The sequence below is a fragment of the Bos mutus genome, chromosome 10 (genome assembly GCF_027580195.1).
Source record: "Bos mutus isolate GX-2022 chromosome 10, NWIPB_WYAK_1.1, whole genome shotgun sequence".
Classification (NCBI taxonomy): domain Eukaryota; kingdom Metazoa; phylum Chordata; class Mammalia; order Artiodactyla; family Bovidae; genus Bos; species Bos mutus.
The window spans coordinates 23569869-23592881 of NC_091626.1; the positions used below are offsets into that span (position 1 = coordinate 23569869).

Here is a 23013-nt window from a genome sequence, read left to right on the forward strand (position 1 = left end):
CTGAAGCGACTGAGCATGCACGCAGAGGAGGAAGGGAGTGAGCAAAGCGGATCTTGGCTGAGGAAGAAGCTAAGCAAGGAAGGATGTGTTGCAGCTGGAACTAGCTTCAGCCAGATGCCACAGGGAGCCCTGCAGTTGGCATTGCACTAGCACAGATATGATCCTGCCTTGAGGGAAGGGGGGGCCCATCTTTTGGACCCACCCCTCTCTGACACCACCCCCCCCCACCCCCAGTCAATCATTGCCTGCAGTGCTCTCTCCCAGGAAGGGTTCCCTTTGAGAAGGGAGCAACTGTGAGCCCTTAGCAGCCGACACTCAACAGTAGCTGGGGAATGGTGTACCAGCCTGATAAAAGGGGACCTGGGGTTGGGGGGCCTCCAGCAGTGTTCACTGCAGTGGCCGTCCTCTGCTTGAAGGAGTCAAGGAAGGCTTCCTAGAAGAACTACCATTAAGCTCAAGTCAAGAGCAGGGTAAAGTTTACCTGTGGATACAAGGAGGAGAAGCATATGGGAGAAAGCAGATGTCTTGGGGAACTTCAGGTTGTTTGACTGGGTGGGCCTGGGGCTGGGAAGTAGGGCAGAGCCAGATCGTTCCAGAACTGCAAGTGACTGGCTAACAGCTTTTTGCAGTAGGTCATGGGAGCTTTTTTTTGGCTGCATCACGTGGCATGTGGAATCCTTTTTCCCCCCGTCCAGGGAGTGAACTCGCGTTGCCTGCATTACCAGGAAGATTCTTAACCACTGGATCATCAGGGAAGTCTGGTGGGAGCTATTGAAAAGGGATGTGATCACTCTGATGGCAGTATGGGTGATAAATATCCTAGACTAGGAGAGGAGAAAAAATGGTAGCCAATACTTAGGAAAGACTTAATGTATACCATTGTTTTAAGCTCTTATCATCCCCATTTTGCACATGAGAAAAACCAAGGGGTTAAGTAAGTTGCTCAAGGTCATCAAGCTAGTATGAGCCAAGAATTGGACTCAGGTCTCAGCCTGTGCTCTTAACCTGTACATTCTCATGAATATGAATTTTGGCTTCTAGTCCAAGATGCATCATTTGTATTTGTTTTCATTTAAAAATAAGGCTTTAGAAAACTGCCCAGTGCATACACTGGATCTCAGGGGTCCTGTTCCTCCTGACCCACAGCCATAAGGTAGGGAAGCCGAGTTCCAGAGAACAGCCCATGAAGGAGTCTGTTCTGGGGCTGGTTTTGCAGGGGGCGTTGGACTGTGCTGAAATGAAGCCTTTGGGAAGCTGGCAGCTCTGGTTCTGTGAAGAAAGGGCGTTTCTGTTTGTGGCCCTGCCGGCCCGCCCTCCCTGGTGGCCACACCTGTTTTGTCTTTCTCCCTATCCCCGGCCAGACATCTGTCCCAGAGCGACAGCAGCAACCGGGGACATCTGCAGAAGCTCCCTCTTGGGCCTGACAAAGGCACTCAGAACCTGGCCCAGGCCTGCAGGAGAGGGAGGTGGAGGCGGGGGTCAGTGGATGGGCCCCAGTGTGAGGACAGGCTGCTGGGGCCGACGCGGCCCTGCCTGGAACAGGTGAGGTCAGTGTGAACTCAGGCGGAGGGCCCCCTGGGTTCTCAAGGGCAGAAGAGAAGGCCGTGCAGGGACTTGTCAGCATACAGCCCCTTAACTTCACAGCTGGGGTTTTGAGCCCTCTGCTTCCTCGGAAAGGATGTGGCCAAAAAAGGGTGTGAAGAGAAGGCACAGGCGTCAAAGGAGTGTCCCTACTGGGGATGGGTGGGCATGCAGTGGAAAAGCTTGGAGGGAAGGACCCAAAGGAGCTGGGCAGAAGCCTTGGAGAGACACCTGGAAGGGACACTGAGTCAGTGCTGCAGAGTGTCTCTGGGCACCCCAGGCTGATGGGGTGGACCTGGGGGCTTTTCAGAGGAAACAGAATCTTGGCGAGGTTCTCAAAAGGGAAAAGCTAATTTTGGGAGAAGAGGATCTAGGATAAAATAGTAAAAAAAAAAAAAATTGTAACCTCGTATACATGATACAGCTATAAAACCATTTTTGTCTTTGTGATTCTCTAAATCCCTAGAAGGTGGCATTCTTTTAGGGTTTGTGTCGCAAATACTTTAGAGTGAATCTCACAGGGACCCCGAACTCAAGACTCAGAGAAGCTGTGTCAACTTCCTAAGATCACACAGTGGATTGGCTTTAGTTAGGCAGGATCCAGACTCAGTCCTGGTTCCCTGTTCTTTCTACATACAGCCTTGTCTTTCTTCTGTTGTAACTGTAGGTCATGAGGTCCCAGAGGTAGGTAGTCCCTTTATTCTGAAAAGGGAAGTAACAGCAGGACACAAGGCACGTTAGGGACATAAGGTGGACTTGAGATTTCCTCAAAGGTATTTGTACTCTCAACTCCCCACATTCCTGCAAAGGTTGGTTATTCACTTAAACACACTGTGTGTGCTGGCCTGGATGGAAAGTCCTGATAGAGAAAGGACAGTGGAAAAAGGACTGGAAAGCAGGCATGGGTTTTGGGGTAAAGAAAACTCTTTTAAATGAATGATGGAAACAAGGTTAATGGAGGCAGGGGGACGGGTGGTGAGAACTTGGCTTCCATGGAAGCTTCTTTTTATCTTTTAGTAAGAGTTTTATTGGGATAGAATTCACATACCACAGTATTCCCCCGTGCAAGCTTCTTCATGGTCTCAGGTTGCCCCAGAAGAGGATACGAATGATGACCACTCAGGGCAGTGAGGGATAACTCGGTGCAGAGTCCAGAGAGCTGATGCTGTTCCTGGAAGCCTCTTGAATGCCATATTCTATGGTCACTGGGAGCCAGGGTTTGAGATCCTGTCAAGGGTGCTTTGCTTCCTGGAGTGTTTCTCAGCAGATGCACTCCCTGGGACCTGGAGCTCTGTGCTCTTTGCTGTAGTTTGTAGCTTGCTGGTGAAGAAAAGCCTGCTCTCTGGGTAAGGTCCCTGGACCATCTCTCTCTTTTTTTCTTTTCTTCCGCAATCGGCACCCTTTTTAGTTGCACCTGTAGGAAGGGTTAGAGCTTCTAGAACCAAAACTTTCACTTCACATGTCAGTGATTCTGCACTGTCATATCTGCAGCAAAACTGACCTCCAGGGCCTTCCTGGAAGAGCTGCAGCTTTCTTTACACATTCTCATCTGCCGGCCTTTGGGAGGGAGACTTCTCCTGCCAGGCAGGCGCCATCTGGGACAGTCTTGGGCCCTCCTCCCCTCCACGCACACATGCCCCTTCTCCCTCTCTTCCTTTGTGAGTGAGAGCTACTCCAAGATGAGCAGGGCTGTTCCAGGTCACTGACTCCTGTTTCTCATGCATCCTGCCATCCACCCCTGCTCCCTGTGCTGCTTCCTGGGCCCAGCCCAGCAGCCCGGCATGGGATAGGGAGGGAATCCTGGCGGGACAAGGCTGAGGAGTGCCCTTTGGAATGGCTCCCACTTGTTCCCTGGAGGCTGGGCTCTGGCTCCGTGGTGGCAGGCTCTTTTAGAAATGGGCTCCCCAGCCAGGGTTCTGGAGGGGAACATCCCTGGGCTGGTCTGCACTGGCTCTTGGAAGGGCTGGCTCTGGGCTGGCCCAAGCCCACTTCTGGGGACCAGGCCCAAGAGGGAGGTCAGGATGGCTGCAGGTTTGCAGAGGAACCTGGCAGCAGTGAGCACCAGAGACCAGGTGGGTTTGCTTTGGTTCCCTCACTTGGATGAGGTGTCAGTGGGAAGGAAAACATCAGACAAATGGAAAAAACAAAAAAGATTTTGCACAGAACCTCTGCCAGGAGTCCCGGGAGTCCAGCCTCTACTTGGGGGCCTGCATGCCTGAGCACCTCAATCCTTCAGTGACTCACTGCCTTCCTCTGGGTGAGATGGGAAGAGGAAGAGAGGTGGCAAACTATCGGCTTGCCTTGTGATCTTGTGTAAGTCACTCGACCTCTCTGAACCTCAGTGTTCTCATCCATAAACTGAGTGAGTTGAAACTTCTCACACACACAGGGTTGTTAAGTAGGCTGTGTGGGGGGACATGCTTTGAGAATTGCCAGGAACAATACTGTCAGAGCAGATGCTAAATCTGAGAGCCTGGGCTTTTCTTTGTTGGAGGTGGTTTCCCTGGCTCCTCTATTCATTTTTTGGCAATCACAGAATCACGGATTTTAAACTGGAAGGAATTTTAAGAGGTCATTGGGTCCAGTCCCCTGACATAATTATCTTTATTTTGCAGATAAAACTAAGTTGTCATTACTGTGACATATGTGTAAATAAGCCCTTTTCCTCCTGGGTAAGGTGTGAGCTCCAGCTGCATACAGGGGCTCCCACCAGCGAAAGGGTGGAAGAGGACAGGAAGGTCATGCCTCTTAGAAGCAAGAGTGGGGTTTTGAAGGTTTCTAGGCAGAACATACGAGTATGTCAAGGCTGTATATTGTCCCCCTGCTTATTTAACTTCTATGCAGAGTACAACATGAGAAACGCTGGGCTGGAAGAAGCACAAGCTGGACTCAAGACTGCCAGGAGAAATATCAATAACCTCAGATATGCAGATGACACCACTGTCTCTGTCATCCACTGGGGGCAGGGGGAGGGCCGGGGTGGGGAAGGGCCTTGCCCTGCAGGCTCAGAAGGGCGGTGAGAATCGCATTCTGCTGCCCCTCCCCTTCCCCTTGAGAAAGCAAAGGATGCACCTGCCTCTGAGGACTGGCCACAGGGGAAAAGCGGCTGCTGCCAGGACACAGTATATTATTCAGTGGCTTTTCCTTCAAAGAAAAATCTCCTTCTGACCCATCTCCTTGGTAAAAACAAAAACAAATGAAAAGAGCCAGGGAAAATGGGCTCCCTCCCCAGGACTTACTCCTGGCCCTGGAGCCTCACTGTAAGGATACTTGGGGGCCAGCAAGAACCACCTGAGTAGCAGAAATGTTTCCCATCTTCCCCGCCAGTTGAGGAGGCATCGCGGGATGGCATCAGGTGATGGTAGGAAAGGTAGGGGAACTACAGGCAGGCAGCCCAAAGCTGCCCAACTCTGGCCTCAGTTGCTAGAATTAAACCGAGACGCTTTTTACATCTAGGTAATCGAGACATGGGTCTTTTAGGAGCTGGGACCAGTCTCTCAATAACCTTAACACCGCTAGCCAAAAGGGGAAACTGGGGGAGAGTGTTAATAAAGTGCCTTGGAGAGGACTGCGCGTGCCCTACCGTATCCAAAACCAGAGTTTTCTTTGTGGAAGAAAGCGACTTGTGTCCTCCCCCAGCATCACACACAGACTTTCCTGGCAGGCCCGATGGGTTTCCAAACATTTCGTCACCGTCTCCTCCTGACCTTGGTGTGAAAGGAACGAGCCGCGTGGCTTGTTGGTTCCAGCAAAGCCATCGGGGGGCACCGTTCCTGGGCTGGGGGAGGGTGGCGACAGTCTCTGGAGTGGAGGTAAGGTCTGCTGGAAATCCCCAGCCCGGGCAGCCGCCGGAGGTTTAAAGACGCCTTCCCCTGCCTTATTTGGTCTCAGGAAGTGGGCGGTGCCGGGCCTGCTGGCAGAGAGGCCGACCCGAGACAGTTGTGCTGATGAAGTGGTAGAGCTGGTTCCTGCTCGCCGCCGTGCCGCGCGCGCCGGCCGGCCGCTGGGCGCTCCGCGCTCCCAGCCCGGAGTTGTGCAATCCTTTGTAGCACGCCAGAGAGTCCTCCTCCTTCGCTGTTGCCTCTCGCCCTCTCTCTCTCTTTTTTTTTTTTCAAGCTGTGAGCTCAACCGATGAGTCAGAGCAGTGCAATCCTGACACTGCATCGCAGGACTGGGGGTGACACGGAGGGAGGGAGAGCGATCGCGAGGCGGAAACCACGGGCGCGGAGTGCGTCGAGGCTCCTGCGCCGCAAGCAAGGGGTGACAACCCGCGCGTCCCGCCCGGGCCCCTCCAGCAAACTTCGCAGCCTTGGGAGGCGCGGGCTGGCGGAAACGCTGAGAGCGCCGCGGGGCGGCGGCGGAGGCGCCTGTTTGTTTTTAAAATCGGGAGTGCGTGCAGGCGGCTGGAGCCTGGGAGGCGACCGAAGGCTGCGGCCCGCGGCGGAAAAAGGACAGCCGATGCGGGAGCTCGGGCAGGAGCGGGGTAAGTGGGGCTGCCAGGCCGGTGGCCGAGGCCTGCACGCGGCTCGGCGCAGAGCCCGCCCTGGCGGCGGCGGCGGCCAAGGGACCCCGGGCTCGCGAGAGGAGAGGCGGCTGCTGGGCGCGCGGGCTGCAGGTTTGCAGGCGCGGCCCGGAGCGGGGGCGCCGGGCGGCGGCAACTTCTGCGGCCCGGGCGGCGGGGAAGCGCGCGCGTGTACGTGCGTTTGCCGCCCCGCCGCGCGCCCCTCCGCGGCCCGCGCCCCTGGGCCCGCTGCGGCGTGTGCAGCGCCGACCCGCCGTGTTTGTGCAGCTACGCAGTTCGCGCGCGGCCCCCGCCCACCCAGGCGCGGCCCCGACAGGAAAACCCTCCCAAGCCGCCGGGCACACGGTGGCGGCCGCGGCAGGCTCAGGAATACGGTTGCTCCTCTGCCTGAGCGAAACGTGGTGTCCTACGGGACTCGCTTGCATGACCTAGCCGGGTTCCGGGAGGCGCGGGGCGGGGTGGGGGTGGCTCGCGAGCTGCGGGAACTTGGCGCGGGAGCCTTTCCCCTTGCACCGGAGAGTGGACGTGGAAACTGCGCCCGCGTCCGGAGTTTTGGGGACGGAGGTGGTGGGGAACCGGAGCTAGTGCAGCAGAGGCCTAAGCTGGAGCGTTGCGGGCAGGCGGAGCGGCCTTATCCCGGCCCTGCTGGCGCACCTCGGACCTGTTAGCCCGTGGTCGCCCCCGTGCGCCACGCGCCTCTCGGGCCTGCGGAGCCCTCCCGCCGCCTCACCTGGTGGTGGTGCGTTTGGTGGTTCCCGTGCGGAGCTCGGGAGCCCGGGTCTTTTTCTGGACCCTGCGTATGGCCGGCTTGGTGGAGGTGGTCACACGAGTCTTTCACTTAACTCATGCAGGAGCGCTTGCACCTCCAGGGCCCCCCACCCAGGCTTCTGGATTTAAGGACCTGGGGCTTTCAACCCCAAGGAAGCCTCAGGAAGCCAGGCCTGGAGGAGGTACCTGCCAGCCAAAGCGGGGCTCGGGGTGGCGGGGGTGGCGGTGGGTGGCGGGTAGCCTGGGTATTCCAGCCCAGCCTCGAGAGTGAGCTGCTGGAAGGATGAAAGGGGAAGTTCCTCTCCCCCATTTAAAACTTTGTCGGTCACAAACTTTAGTGGCTACTTCCTGCTTCCACCATCCCACCGGGACCTGGGTGCCAGCCTATGGAGCCTTCCTCAGGGGAAGGTGGGCTGTGCCAGAGCTGGCTGGCCTTGATTGACTATGGAGGCCACCTAGGCACGTGTGTGCAGGGGATCCCTGTTGGCAGTGGTGACCCGGGCGGGGAAGAGGGGGGAGGGGAGGTCTGGCTTGCTCCAGCAGGGGGAGCCTGCCTGGTGGCCTCCTGGAGGTCTGGCCTCTGCTGGGCCCTGCAGCTCCAGGACTGAGGCTGGAGCCTTGATGGAGGAGGATGAACCGCAGCTCTGCGGAGAAGCCTCTCTTTCCTTGTGGGGGCCGGCTGAGGCAAGGAAATCATCTGTCTTGCTCCAGAACCCCCCAGTGATGGTGTGCACATGCCGCTTTCGAGTCAGAGAAATGTACCATTTTCATAGGTGGTTAGAAGGCTTCAGGAGGAAGGGGAAAGGAGAAGCCATCCCTGGTTGGAAATTCATGGATCCTTTTTTTTTCCTACGGCTCTGGACAGTGAATAATAGGAGTGTAAACATTCAATTACTGTGATAAACCATCTCATCGCATGTCTCTGGCCCAGTCTCCTCTCTAATTGGATTGGCCTCTGGCAGGTTACTCTGGTCTGAGTAGCTCCCAGGGGCCAGAGGGGTGAAGAACCTGGAGGGTTCCTTCTCTTCCCACTCTACCAGCCACGCAGCTCGCTCTGGGAAGACCTGACTGCTGCCAATGTGGCCTCTCCAAGCATTAGGGAGAACCCACTCTCTTCCTGGCTCTGTCAGCCCCTCACCTTCCACCCTCCCACCCCCCTCAACTGGAAAGAATGCCCTGGAGTGCTCGTGGGGATGAGAGTTCAGCTTTTAAATGTGGAATTTAAAAATAGCTTGAGTGTTTAGCCCTGTGGGCCACTGCTTTTAATAAATGGAGAAAAATAAAAAGGCAATATGCAGTTACGGATTTCAGCTGAAGGCCTCCTGTGGTAGGGGAACTCAGGGAAGGGCTGCCCAGTGGAGCCAAGGCCTTTGGGCCCGCTGAGTGGGAGAAGGATTGGGGGAGGAGGATACACAGAGCAGAGTATACTGGACCGAGGAGTGGGATCAGTCCAGGAATCTTGGCTTTGACAACCCTTCTGATGCAGTTGGGTCTCACAGAAGGAGCCCTTGCTCCTGGTGCAATGAGGATGACCACAAGTAGTGGAGAGACTCGGGCTTATCCTTGTAATCCTGTTTCAAATGCCCTTTCTTTGGAGAAGCTTCAGCCTTCTGAATACTCCTTATATAGTCATTTGTGTACCTACTGTAGGGCGATGGTCAAAACACAGACTGGGAGCTAGAGTTTCTATACCTTCATAGAATTGCAGTGAGGATTTTGCAGTTTAGTATCTATACATCAAACGTTGAAAGCTCGTTTCAGCATTACCATAGCTCGCTCTAGTATATGCTATATGTTGTTCCCATAGTGTCCGACATCTAGTATTTAGCTAAACAAGGGAATGAAAGATCTCCGTCCAAAAACTGTAAACTTAGCATGTGGAGGGCCCAGTGAGTCTGGCTGCTGGAGTTCATACTGTGCCATTGGTTTGGATACTGGTGAACCCAGTCTTCTGGCACTGCCCAATGGCTGGCCTTCTGGAGAGTGTGTCCCAGTAATTCTGACCCCAAAGGGACCTCAGAATGAAAGGGTACTGGAGCCTCCTGCCTGGGAATCTGCTAACCTGGGCATTTCCTTTGGCCAGGACAGTTGGCACCCTTCCTGTGTGTGCATGCATTAGTATAGAAGCAGCCTGGGGCCTCCACTCTTCCCGGACACTCCAGAGGCTCCAGAAAATGCAGCCAGGGGTTGAGTTCCATTGGAAGACTAGCTTCTGCATGGGATCACCCTGCCTGGATGGGGCTGAACTAAACTCTTAGAGTTGGGCTGGAGCTGGGTGGAGTGTGCTGAAATCCCCAGTTCTTACTTACGGGATCTGCATTTGCATTCAAAGCAACATTCAGGATACCGTGAGACTGTGAGCTCATTTTATGAATCAGAAGCATTACAGCATAAGTTCGGTGTTGGAAACTGCTCTTTGGAATCCAGATCACCCTCCCTCCACCCCCAACAATATGCACACTTATAGGGCCCTCATGGTCACATACCTGGGAACAATAACAGTTAGCAGGGCAGCAGCAGTTTAGATTCCAGAGCCATCAAGCAAAACTTGTCCACACCTACTTCCGTCCCCACACTCCGAGCACCACTCCTGGATGGCATGTGGACAGTAGCTGGACAGTGATTCTGAAGGAAGCCTGGCAGGCACAAGTGAACGAGGCCTCGGCCGACCTGGGTTTGTTCTTCAGCTTCCCCGCTTGCTGTGTGGCTCAGCGTTGATTACCTTCCTGAACCTCAGTTTCCCCACCTATAAAATGGGAAGAAGAATAATTCCTCATGGGGTTGCTGTGAAGGTTGAACAAGATCATGCATGCAAAGTGACTGACCTGTAGCAGGTACTCAACAGATGACAGCCAGCGTCTTCACCAGTTCCTGCCGCAGCCAGTTCCTGTGTGCCTTTTGCTCCTTCCAGGGAAGGGGACAGGAAAGGTGTGCTGCTTGTGATAGGGTGCCTGGATTCCAGGCCACTGGGGCTTGTGGAAATGAAGCTCCTATTTGAACTGCCTAAGCCTTGGGCGGAACTGCATGATACACTCCTGCCTAGACCAGCCCAGACCCTGCTGCCTGGGTCCTTTTGCAAGGTGGTGTGTCCCTGCAGCTGATGGTTAAGGGCTTAACTTCCCAGAGATCAGACTGTGCTCTCAGGAACCTACCCGCCCAGGCCTCAGGCTGAACTGCTCACGTGGGTGGGAGGAAGGCTGCTTTCTCAGTCAAGGAAAAAGTCCCCTTGTCTTTGCTTCACCTGAAGCCTCTCAGTGTGACCTCTGTGGAGGTTTGGGGTGGAGCCTAGGGTGGGAGTTGCTCCTAAGAGCACCTTGGCTCTTTCAGCAATTGAAGTAGCAGAGGCAGAGTGGGAGGGTATGTGTGGGAGGGCCACCAAGGTATTATTATATAAGAAGAAAGTTGCCACGTGTGGGAAGAGAGCTGGGGTTCTGCAGGGGTGAGGGTCAGGGGCTCCCTGAGGGACTGGAATTGCTGGCTGTGGTTTTCGGGGACGGGTGGGGAGGACAGGGAGCTGGAGGCCGGAGGCGTCCCTGGCAGTGGTTGTTGATCGTGTTCTTCCTGGAACAGAGCCTGATACTATGGCCAGGCGGAAGGCGCTCCCTGTACCCTCTGCCTTTCTCTCCAGCCACAGGGAGCTCGCCTGGAGAGCTATTTTTTTCCAGGCAATGCTTCTTCCTCCAGGAGTCTCAGGAATGGAGGAGGGGAGCAGCCAGGGCAGGTTTGTCCAGGTCTAAGCTTGGAGAGAGGGAAGTACAATAAATAGGCTTGCAGCCAAAAGGGGGTTCCCTCTGGAAGGCCACCAATCTCCTCCGGGGAGGTGGGGTCAAGAGAGAAAGGCAAATGGTGAGAGATTTCGATTCCTAGCTTTTTCCAGCAGCCGGGTGGACAGAGGCCTTAAGCCAGCCTTCTGTTGCCAGAATTTGCCAGCTGTTTGGAGGGGAAGGCCCTGGAGCTCAGAAAGGAGCTTAGAAACAGTCAGAGTGATAACTCAGAGTCCCAAGAGTGCGTGTGGGCTGGCCTCCTTCCGCCTTCTTCCTGCTTTTCCTCCACCTTCTCTTCTTCCCAGCCTGCTGGCAGCTCTCGGGGCACACCTGGCTGGCCTCAGATCCTCTTTCCCACCTGACCTGGCTCTGTCTGACCCCTTCAGCCAGCCCATCGTTCTGGGCTCCCCAGCTTCCAGGAGTCATCCCAGAGCTGGAAAAACACTTTGAGACAGCCCTTCACGTTCAGAGAAGGAAGCTGGAAAGCAGCGAGTTCCTTGAGGTTCCACAGACTGTCCCCACTTTCGCTTTAGGAAGGGGGATAGGCTCCCGGGTCCTGTCCCCGGTCCACTACCCTGCCCCTCCCAGGGCCGCTTCAGTGCAGGAAGAGCCCAGAGGAATAGTGTCTCGGCTCCTGGGTGTGGCCCCGTCTTCGGCTGGCTCCATAGTTATTTATTTGTCTGTGTGTGTGTATGTGTGAGTGAGTTTTGCGGTTGGGAGACTAGATCTGACTGAAAGCAGAAGTACCCACGCTCTTTGCGCTCTGCAGCATGCAGATTGGCCAGAACAGGACAGTCAGGAGAGGAAGACATGGGCAGAGGCCCCTCTGCTCAGTGGCTGCTGCTGCTCTTTTTAATCCCTGCTCAGCGCTTGCACACTTGAGCGTAAACAGCCCTTCCGTGTTGCTAGCAGCTGCCTTTCCTTGCTGGCTTTGGGCAGAAGAGCTGCCAAAAATAACCAGGCGGGCACTTCTACTTGTGGGACACTCACTGTGGTGGCCTCGGGCAGGCCTCCTTGCTCCCTGCAGGCCCCAGGGCCTCCGGTATCCCTGCCCAGACTATCTGTGGCTGAGTGCAGCACCCCCCCCCCACCCCAGCACCCCAGCCACAAGACTCCCTCAAGTGATTGCACTTTCCCTTTTATTGCTTTGAGAGGGAGCCCAGGAGAGTGGAGGCACCATTACGTGCTTGGAAGCCCTGCCAGGTTTCATCCAGGGGCTCTTGTCCCACCGTGTCCCTGCAGGCCCTGTTGACACAGCTGGGGACATCTGGGGAGGCCTGTGCTGAGTGCTCCTCCTGGGCCCCTGGGGCCCTGGGCCAGATGCCTGCAGGGCCCAGTGCTGTTGCCAGGACTCCTGGTCCCCCGTCTTCTTCCTGTCTGGCCAGTCCTGCTCTCAGCTGACTGGGGAACTGGAAGGGTCAGGCCATTTTGTTGCCCTCCAGGTGTTGAAGATGAATCATGAATGATCTGCCCCTGCCCAGCAAGGGCGAATGAAATCATACTTATTGAGCTCTTACTTTGTGCCAGACACTTCATATATACACATACATATATATATATACGTATAACCCTCATTTAATCCTGCAGTAATACGTGGTAAAGATATTATGCCCACTTACTGGTAGGGAAACTGAGGCCCACAGAGAGGCAAGTGATTGGAGAAGCCGGGACACCTTCTGTTTGACCCCACAGCCCTGTCTTTTTATCAGGCAGCTCCCATACCTCTCCAGGCTGTTCTCACGTGCACAGGGAACAATGCTTTGACCCTTGGAATGAAGTGTTGATGGTAGGAGTTCAGGCACCATTAGACTGGCTGATAGGGGAAATATTTTGGGCAGGGAAGGGTGGGGAAGACCCCTCTGAGGCCTTTCTCTCCAAAATTTACAGGCCAGCCAGAAGCCCAGCCTGAGCCACCAGGCCCTGCTGCGGAGGTCGATAGATACATAGGGGTCAGCTGTGTGTGTGTGTGTGTGTTGGGGGGGTGGGGTGTGCAGTGGTGGATTGCTGGGAAGTCACTCATGCATGAGAGGAGTGGCAAGTAAGTTTAGGCCTCCCAGAGACCTTCCAAGCATCTCCTCCTCCCCAAATATCCCAGCCACTGTTTGTCCTGAGAACAGCTCTGGGGCCACAGGCTGCGGTTAGGTGGGATCTTGGGCCTCCCTTCCTGGCTACTGGGTGTGACCCCAGGGCCCATCCTTCCAACTGACTTGGCCCAGGTCCCAGAGAGCCCGGTTGGTGTGTACTTGGGGCTTGGGCTGGATGCTGTGCCTGTGCTGGGTGCCAAAAGCCTCTGGGTGTATTTCAGGAACAATAAAGAATAAATCAACACAGGAGAAAAGGGCCTGCAGCAGCTGCTCAGAGACCCGGAGAAACGCAAGGAATGTGTGAGCTTTTGGCAGAGGCCCTGCATCTTGACCGGGACCTGAGAAAGGCCGTGGCACTGACTGGACGGCTGGACGAGTGAGGCAGGCGGCTGGCACTGTGCCCGCTCCGCAGCCCACCTGGGAGGCCCCAGGCAGCCGTGCTGAGAGCCCACATGCTTGCTGGCAGCAAGGTTTTGTGCTTCTTGATCACTGACAGGTATTGGAGAGCCGTATTGTCCCCATTCTTATCCTCCAAACCAGCAGGGTGCCCCCTACAAAAAAAAAAAAACTCCCTTTCCTCCCTGCCCCCAGGCCATCAGGTAGGTGTTGGTTCCTTCTAGGGTGGGCCAGGCGGGAGAGCCAGAGCTGATAAGACACACACCTAGACACCCGCCTCCCCTTCCTCCCAAAATGGAGAGGCTGCAGTGGCAGGTCTGAGAGAGCGCGGAGTCTGAGAACATCCCCTGGAGACCCTGACCGTGTGTTCTTGGCCAAGTCATGTTACCTCTCAGGATTTCAATCCCATCAGCCATGAAATCAAGATTCAGACCAATGGTTTTTGGGGTGGCCTTGAGCATCTGTGTCCTTTACTCAGGATGCATGGTGAACAACCTTTATTTGGAGATTTCATTTCTTGCGAAGAAACCCTTCTGAGAGTCCCATGCAGAGAGGTGCTGGGGCTGATGCTCGGCTCCTGGGTGGGGGCCATTGGCACTAGTAAGGAACCCAAGCATGGACTGACTTGACCCAGATTTCAGGGTGCCAGGGGGAGGGGGCAGGAACCCCAAGCCCTCATGGGGATTTGAGGCAAGTCACGGCTTTATTTTTAAAGAGCTGTTGGCCGACCGTGGGTGTGGGGCTGGAGCGTGTGGGAGGGATGTGGCTTCCTCTTAAACTGAAGATGTTGAGCTTTACAAGTTGGCCCAGTGATGGTGATCACCAGTAGTAGTAGCGTCTTCATCTTCAAAAGCCACTGGCCTCCCAGGCCTGGCTCACTCACCTTTCCTGACCAGCCACGCTTCCAGGACATGACAGTGCTTTTCAGGCCAGCTGAAGCCAGGGAGAAGATGGAAACAGCCCAGAGGCTGCTGCCATCCATCCCACAGAGCCTGAGGTGCACCCCAGCAGGAGACTGAGCCTGCGGCCCTGCAGATGGGGCTCTGGGTTCCAGTCCTGGCGTGGCCTCTGTACTGCCATGACCTCAACTCTTCGAGTGCCTCTCTGAGAAGGGAGAGTGTCGTCATACCCACCTTATCTTGAGGATTTAACGGGATCCTGGTGTAGGGTGCTCAGCACCATCCTTGTCACACAGTAGTGCCCTCTAGAAATGTCAGAGGTAGTGATGATGGTGAAATAGAAACCTTATTTTTGCGATGTTGGGCTCCAAGCCCTGCCTCGTATCTTGCCAAAAGGTGGGGCCTCCTAAATGGTGGCATGAAGTATTGTTATTGGCATCCTTGATTCTTGCTCCTGGCTGTGTATCTGCAGGCAAGTTTCTTTCCTTCTCTGGGCTCTTTGTGGAATTGAATTGAGTGAACTGTGACATCCCTTGAGATTTGAAATCTGTTTAGCTTCTCCAGCTGTTGCTCTGCTTTGGTGGTTGGCTCTGAAGAGAGGCACAAGCCGTCTTTCTCCATGTGTTGTGGAGATCCTTATTCCAGAGGGTGATCCTGCTGACTCTGCAGCTCCCAACTCATCCCCATAGTCCTCCCACCTCAAAGCACTATGGGCTCTCCTAACTTCCCACAACATAATTTGAGACTTTTTCGTGGAATTATGATAAAAGACCAGGTACTTTAAAGGCAGACGACAAGATTTTGAATCTTGCTTCTGCCACCTTAATAACAGAGCCTCAGTTTTCTTCTGTAGCATGGGGACAGTGAGGAGATGCCTGGGTAGGGAGATTGTGTTTGTAGATTAGGATATGTCAACTGCCTGGCATGGGGGAAGTCCTCGGTAAATGTTAGCTTCCTTCTTTGGGGGAAACATCTGCCTTTTGGACATTCGGTAGATTGGCTGGGGGAGTGAAATATTTGCTTGTGACCATTTTCCCAGGGAGAAGCAGGGCTGGTTAACAAGCTGTGATAGCCCTAAAGGGCTGTCTCTCCCCAGCTTGTTTGATTCTGGGATCAGGCCTGGGGCTGGGGTCAGTTTCAGTGTGTGTCTGGGGTGGTGGCTGGGAGAGGGACTACCCAAGCATTTGCAAAAGTCTGAGATGTGTGGCTTCCTAGGGCTGTGCAGAAGGTGTGGGGAACATGGTCTCAGTAAGGGAATGGCCTTTCTGAGCTGTGAGAACTTGACAAGTTACTTCTAAGCTTCATTTCCTGTAAATTCCCCAAATTTCCTTCTATTTTTGGTTTCTGATTTTATCTCATTTCAATTGGAGAACACACTTTGTATGACTTCAGCGCTTTCAGGTTTACTGAGGCTTGTTTCATGGCCTAATTTATGATCCTTCCAGGAGAATATTCTGTGTCCCCTCGAGAAGAATGTGTATTCTCCTGTTGTTGGGTGAAATGTTCTATGGATATCTGTTAGGTCTGTTTGCTTTATAGTGTTCAAGTCTTCCGTTTCCTTGTTGATCTTTTGTTTAATTGTTCTATCCACTCTTGAAAGTGAAGGCTTCAGATATTATTGTTGAATTGTCTGTTTTCCCATTCAGTTTTGAAAGTTTTTGATTCATGTGTTTTGGGGGCTCTGTTGTTAGGTACAAATACGTTTATAATATCCTGTTGATGAATAGACACTTTTACCATTATGAAACATCCTCCTTTGTCTCTAAGAGTTTTTGTCTTAAAGTCTATTTTGTCTGATATTAGCTGAACCATTCCAGCTCTCTTTTGGTTACTGTTAGCACGGTATACTTTTTTTCCCCTCCTTTTACTTTCAACCTATGTGTGTCTTTGAATATAAAGTGTGTGGCTCTTGTTAACAGTTGGATCATGGTTTTGTTTTGTTTTTAATCTGTTTCCCCAACCTGTGCCTTTTAATTGGGGTGTTTAATCTGTTTACCTTAAAAATAATTATTGAAAAGATTGGATTATATGTCTGCCATTTTTGCTGTGTGATTACTGTGTCTGATGTCTTTTTTTTTTTGTTCCTCTATTACTATATTAATATTTTCTTTTGTGTTAAATAGATATCATTCCAGACCTGTAAAATGGGACAAAGAAGAGTAAGGGTTAAATAAGATGTTGCCTGCGGTGTGCTCAGCACAGTGTCTGCCTGGTAGTAAAAGCTCAGGTGGGGCTTAGGCCCTGTAAGAGCCACAGTCAGCCCTAGGGCTCCTGGGACCCCTCATGCCTCCTGGGCAGGGTATGGTGATCTGATCTGGCTGGTGGCTCCCAGGGGAGTGAGACGCAGTAGGTCCTTGGAAACTGCCCCGGGCCAGGATCTGACCTCTATTCTTTCCTCTGCTCCAGCACCCAGGCAGCCCCTGGGCTGCTTAGGAAGCACTGCAGATTTCCCCACCTGGAGCCTGTACCCCGTTACCAGACCCGTGAACCAATCTCTCAGGGTGGGTTTGAGAACCACTGCTCAGCACTGACAGGCAGCAGAGTGTGATAGAGACCTGATGGCAGGCTTGGGTTAGAATCCTGGCTCTTCCCTTGGGACCTCAGGCTGTGACCTGGTAGAAGTTACTTTTCAGAGCTAACCTTTCCTCCTTTCTCAGGTGGGAATAAGTGGTTGTACAAGTAAGCAATACTCACACTCATTGGACACATGAGCAGAGCTAGTGGCTACTCTGTATTGTGGCAGTTGCTTGTCACAAAAGTGATTCCTGGATACAGGCCTTGGTCCCCCTCTCCCTTGCTCCTAAATTCCTCAAAGGCAGAAGAAACCAATGAGTGGTGGGTTCTAGACCAGACATGGTTGCCTGACAACCAGTTCACTGTTTCCTCTCCATTGGGCCACGTTGCCTCCAGGCCCTGCTTCTCCCCGCCTTGCTGCAGAAACAGAAGGGAACTGAAGAAGCCTTGTGGACACGTGGTTAACACCGAGTAAAAGCATGCAGATTCAGAAAGGGTGCGAACAGTGTGTGCTGGAGGGCTGCCTGGAGGAGGTAGGCTTTGAAGGGAGGCAGGTTGTCAGAGTGGCAGCAGGTCTTCCAGGCAGAGCGAAGTGCTCCAGCCAAGGTTCAAAGTCAGGGAATTCTTCCCAGAGTCACCTGTTCTCTGCATGTATCTCGAGCTGCAGGATGGGCTACCTTGCATTATAATATATTTGTGTTTCTGTTCTTCTCCCGCACTGGACTGGTAGCTCTGTGTGGGTAGGGACTGTACCTCATCTCCTGTGTCTCCTCAGAGCCTGGCTTATAGCCAATTTTCACCAAATGCTTGTTGAGTGGATGAAGGGACCGTGGGCAAACCTGCAGGGCTACAGAAGGGTGTGTGTATGAGAGAGAAGGGGAGCAGGCAGGGCAGGGCCACGATGAGGGAGGTCCCTGTGAGTGGCTTCTCTGTATGTTAGTCTGGGGCAGAATCTGGCACTGGGGCTCAGGCACAGACTCCAGGGAGCCCTGCCCTAGACCTGCCAGCAAGCCAGGCCCTTCCAGAAGAGGAGCCAGGCCCTTCCAGAAGGGGAGGGTGGAGCTGGAGCAGCCTCTGGTGGCGTGAACGCTGTAGGGCCTAGAGACAGTTGTGAAGTCCCCATGAAGCCCTCTCCAGAGTCGCTGAAGGGCTGGCCGCAGGGACACTTGCTTTGTCTCTTCTGGAGACAGCCCAAGCCTGCCAGCTTCTACTTTCCCCCTCCCCCGGAAGTCCTGAGTGCTGTAGAAGGGGATTTCCTGAGCTGCCTGTGGTCCTCGGTGGCCCTTGCCCAGGAGGAAAGCAGGCCAATCCCCCCCGAGTGTGGACAAAAGCTGGACCAGGAACTCAGTCCTTTCCAGGCTCTGCCTCGACCTCGAAGTTTTCTCTCTGCCTCAGCTTCCCTGCTGTAAAACGATCTGGGTGTCCTGACTTTCTCAGATATCCTGGGGGTATTTGTAGGGGCAGTAGGGGAGGGGATGATAAAGGGAGATGCCTGAATGAAGCCCCATAGTGGGTGCCTCCTATGGCAGAGAATTTCCTCTCACTTGTATCCCTTTAAAAGCATCTCCGTGTTGGCATTGTTACAGTCCAAGCTCAAACTGCAGGCAGCTCGAACCCTGGCCAAGCCTCTGAGCCTGTCCTTCACAGCTGGGACCCCTGGGACTCATGACACCCTGGCCTGACAGCCTGACCTCTGCATTTCAAGGCTGAGGTTCAGTCTGGAGAAGTGATAATCCGAGGACTCTCTCTGGGCTGGGAACAGGCAGATCATGGGTCTGCTCTCTCACACCCTCAGGGGAACTGACACTTGTGGGAGGCAGGTCCTCATCTCTGTGGCTGGTGTCTCCTTCCTTATTGGTTTTGCATGCCTCCTGAGAACAGGACTTGTGTGTCCAGTGGCTTGGAAAAATGGGGCCCTTCAGCCTGGGTGTGAACTTCCAGTTAGAGAGGGGCACACAGCACTGCAAATGATTACACTGTGCCCAGAGGCAAGGTCTACCTAGGGCCTGGGCAACTCTAGCTGGCCCAAGATGGCAGCTGTGGGCCATTTGCCCCGTCTGCCTGCAGCCAATGGGCCCAGAATATCTGAGCGAGAACTTTTCAGGATATGAGCCTGGGCTGGAGGGCCAGCTGGGCCATGCCAGGCTCCTCTGGAAAGGGCCTCTCGTCACTGCCCTGGGCATTGTAGCCAGACATGTTGGCTCTGCCCAGCCATGTCAGGGCATGAGGTAAACGGATCCACAGGCTCATGTCCCTGGCCTTGGTCTAGGCAGGAGTGGGAAGCCTTGCAGGAAAAAAGAATGGGCCAGGGGACAACAGTGGGGGGCTAGCACTTTCTCAGTCGTCCTGACCTGCATGTGGGGCAGTGAGTGATAGGGGACAAGTAGCTTAGGGGCCCACAGTTGGAAAAGGATTTGTGTTCAGCTTAGTGGATGGGGTCTGGGGCCACTGATGGAGTTATAAGGCTGGACTTCACTTCATCGCAGGGTGATGTGCTCAGGAGCTCTGATGTACATCAGGGAGAGGGACCGGAACTCAGAGCTGGGCAGGAGCCCAGGGTGGACACACAGGCATGAACAGTGGCCCTGCCCAGGCAGGGCTCTGACTCACTTTGGGCGCAGTCTTGAATGAGCAACCTAAGAGGCAGGTACAAGCCGAGAACCAAGGTACAATGATCTGTTGACTCTGGCCCCCTGGAGCTTGTTGTCTGCTGGGGAACAAAGAAATAGGCATCTGGAATTCAGTGGGCTGAGCCCAGCCATGGCATTTAGGAGGTATTATGGGCTCAGAGTATAGTCCCTGGCTCCGACTTGGGATGAGTGAAGACTTCCCAGAGGAAGCAGTGTCTATCGGATCTGCAGGATGAGCAGGATTTGGTCAGATGAAAAGGGTGGAAAGGTGTACTGGGCAGGGGAAACGCCTGGTCAGAGACCTGGAACAAAGCGGGAATGGCGTTTTGGAGCAGGAGCCGCTCTGAATGATGGCTCCAGCATGAAGTGTTGACACAAATGGCAGAAGCCCAAGTCTGCAGGGACTTGTGGGCCGGGTAGGGAGTTTAGACTTTGTCCTAAGATAGCTAGATATGGAGATGGCTGGCCTAGGGATCTGGGTCCTTGTTGGGTGCCGTATTTAGGTCTGTTTGCCTCACACTGGAGACGCATGAGCTCTGACTCCCCTTCTTCCTGGTGCTGAGTTTGTGGGGCCAGGGGTGGCGGAGGTAAGAGCAGGAACTTGGAGCATTAGCATCCTGGGGTGGAGGAATCCTTCCATCATCCCCAGGCCAGAGCTGAGGCCCCGAGGCCACTGGGACTGGGCTGGGCACCCCTTTCCTAGTCTCTATAACCTTGACTCATAGCAGTCTCGTCTCTCGGATGACTGCACCGAATTCCCCAAGCTTGAGGGTTGTCCCCTTAGTGGCCATGGCCTAGCCCCATGGCCATTGAGGGCTCACTGGCCTCTCCCAGTCAATGTCCACATGCAGCTGGGCCGCTGATGGCACGTGGGTAGCAGTGTGTGTTCGAGTTGCCGTCCTTGGAGGGCATGGTGTCACCACCAGCGCAGAACACCCAAGAGACTTTTGGGCACCTTCCGTCACGTGTCTGCAGAACACGTGTAGGTTCAGCGCTGTTTTCTTTTCTTCGTGCACACTGCTTTCCTCTGTAGAGAGAAAGTGTTTCTCACTGTAGGTCCTCCTGAAAGCCCCAGACGTCCCTGGCTGTTGAGATCAGATGCTGGCTGTGTCTTCTGCCCAGGGCTGTCTGTGGTGTGGTCAGGGACGGGTTGCAGCAGCGAGGCTCCTGGAGGAAGGCAAGAGTGCATAGAGCCTTGGCAGACAGTCAAACAGACTGATAGAGTGGGTGTGAGTGTCTGGGGCCCCATGATGTCTGTGGGTTTCCTTTTGCCGTGTTTCTGCATCCGTTTGTCAGAGGCCCTGCAGCTGGTCCCAAGGGCGAGCTGCCTGCAGGAGTTCCTCCTTATACCCTGTTCCCTGCAACCTCAGGGTTGCATCGGCTGGGAACCTTCAGAAAGGATGGCTTCCTACCTCTCCCTCACTGTGAGGAAGGCCAGGCTGACTTCCACCGGAGGGACAGAGGAGGAGGGCTGGGGCACAGGAAAAGGGAGGATGTGGCTTGGGCCTGGGCAGAGCTGCAGGCTGTGAGGTATGAGTGGGCTCAGAGCTGGAAGCCCCACCAGCAGCCCCCAGAACTGAGGCAGGGGTGGGCTTGCAGGGGCTGGAGGGTCCAACTCTGAGACTGAGGTGGAAGTGACCAGCGCAGTCTCAGGTCCTCCCTGTGAGTGGACCTCCCACGGCTGCTGGCGCCTCTGTGGTGTGGGCCCCTCCACCCCTCTTCCTTCTCTGCCTACAGGTCTGAGGGCCTCAGCTGTACTAGGGCAAAATAGGAGAGATTTACCCGGCAGCTGTTCAGTTAAGGGGCTTCCCAGCACCAGTGAGGAGGGAGATCCGTATCCAGACAATTCTTGCTGTGCTCTGGGAGGGTGGTATGCAGAGAGGGTCCCAGTGTCTTAGCAGCATGCCTTGGTGGTGGTGGTTTAGTCACTAAGTCGTGTGACTCTTGGGATCGACTCTTGCCATCCCACGGGCTGTAGCCTGCCAGACTCCTCTCTGTCCATGGAATTCTCCAGGCAATAATATTGGAGTGGGTTGCCACTTCCTTCTCCAGGGGATCTTCCCGACCCAGGAATTGAACCCAGCTCTCCTGCATTGCAGGCAGATGATTTACCAACTGTTATGAGGGAAGCCCAGTGGTATGTCTTAGGAATGAGGAATGAGAGTTTGGTCTTGGAGTTCAAGCCCTGGCTCTGCAGGATCATTACCATGTGACCTTTGGCAAGTTATTTAGCCCTTCAGAGCCTAACTCACCTGTAAAATAGAGTTTAAATAACAGTGCTTCATGCTTTGGCTTCATGCTGCTTTATAAAGCTGTTGTGGGAATTAAACATGTGCAGAGTACTTAGGATCTGCCTGGCACGGTGCACTCTCGTTCTTATTATAAATACTGACTATTGCTGCCACTGCTACTTCTCCTTGCCTTCCTGTCTTGGTGTGTCTTCCCCTCCTACCTCCAGGCTTCCACTCTATTCCCCATCCCCCCAGACAATAATCTTTTGAGGGTCGCAGGCTTGGGTATCTGTGCTCTTAGCATTATTAGCAGCGTTCCAGTGTGTGTGTGTGTGGGGGGGGGTGACAGGGAGGCCTCTGCAGAAGCTTCAGCCTCCCCAGATTGGCCCCTTTGATTTTTTTTCTCAACCAGTCCCTGGCCCAGCAGCTTTGGAAACCTGCGGTGGTGTGAGGAGCCAAGGCCCTCCCTGATGGGCAGGGTAAGGGGTGGGCGGCAGACCAGGCCTGACCAAACAGCTGCGGCTGAGCCAGCGTGGGACTGGGGCAGAAGCAGCCCTGCCTCGGATGCCCTTTCTCAGACTCCACCCTGACCTCCCCAGCCCCAATTCCAACCCCTCTGCACTGAGCGGCGGTGCTTGGGCACCTCCATCAGGCACACACTCGCACGTGCACCCGGGCCCATGGGCCACGTGGGCTTTCCCTTCCTCCAGGCCCCAAGCCTGTGCTGCGGCTCACCAGGCCGTAGGGCTGGGATGGGGTGGGGGGTGTTGTGTGTCTGCTCTGTCAGGGGAGGGGAGGCTCCCTGCTCCCTGGAGGCACGGGGACCTGCCAACTCCTCCTCGTACCCCCCCTTACACACACTCACACCTACACGCACACACATGCGCGCGCACACACACAGCATGTCCTTCCTTCCTCTGTCTTGTACGTGGACCTGCCAACTCCCCCTCGTACCCCTCCTTACACACACTCACACCTACACGCACACACATGCGCGCGCACACACACAGCATGTCCTTCCTTCCTCTGTCTTGTACGTGGACCTGCCAACTCCCCCTCGTACCCCTCCTTACACACACTCACACCTACACGCACACACATGCGCGCGCACACACACAGCATGTCCTTCCTTCCTCTGTCTTGTACGTGGACCTGCTAACTCCCCCTCGTACCCCCCCTTAGACACACACACACGCACACACACACACACACACACACACACGTCCTTCCTTCCTCTGTCTTGTAGTGCTTCATTCTGATTGGAGAGGCAGAGCCAACTCCTGTGGCCGGGACAGTCCCACCCTGCAGCTTCACCCTGGCGCCCAGGCTTGTTTTTGGTCTGGGGGCTGACTTTGGGTCTCTCTCTCTTTGCTCCGTGTGTTGGCTTGGCTGTCAGGGCGTGACAGTTTAAAAGCAAGGGAAAAGGATTTGTTTAGAAGGTGGTTTCTGTGGCCTCGGTGCTCTCTGCCTCCCAAATCCTCCCGGGGTGTGGCAGGGGGTGGATGAGGGGGCGCCTGGGTGATTCTTGCCCTCCCCCAGCTTCCACAGGCGAGACAAAGGGGATGCCGCTTGGAGAGCCGCTCTCACTCACAGGAGGGCCGGGAGCTGGGGAAGGAAATGGAGG

The 23013-nt window shown here is 54.6% G+C and overlaps 1 protein-coding gene across 4 annotated transcripts in view; it reads left to right on the plus strand.

The window, feature by feature from the left end:
• The window catches only part of MIDEAS (mitotic deacetylase associated SANT domain protein), a 72978-nt gene that overhangs the window by 26421 nt on the left and 23544 nt on the right, over window positions 1-23013 (plus strand). Inside the window, exons 1-2 of one of the 4 annotated variants that reach the window (XM_070377553.1) lie at window positions 5507-6064; window positions 12941-13215. The exons of 1 other annotated variant lie outside the window; for it this stretch is intronic. The gene's annotated coding sequence lies outside the window, so the exon portion shown is untranslated. Of the gene's footprint in view, window positions 1-5452; window positions 6065-12940; window positions 13216-23013 lie in introns of those variants that run through there. 2 more of the 4 variants (XM_070377554.1, XM_070377551.1) reach the window with 2 other exon arrangements.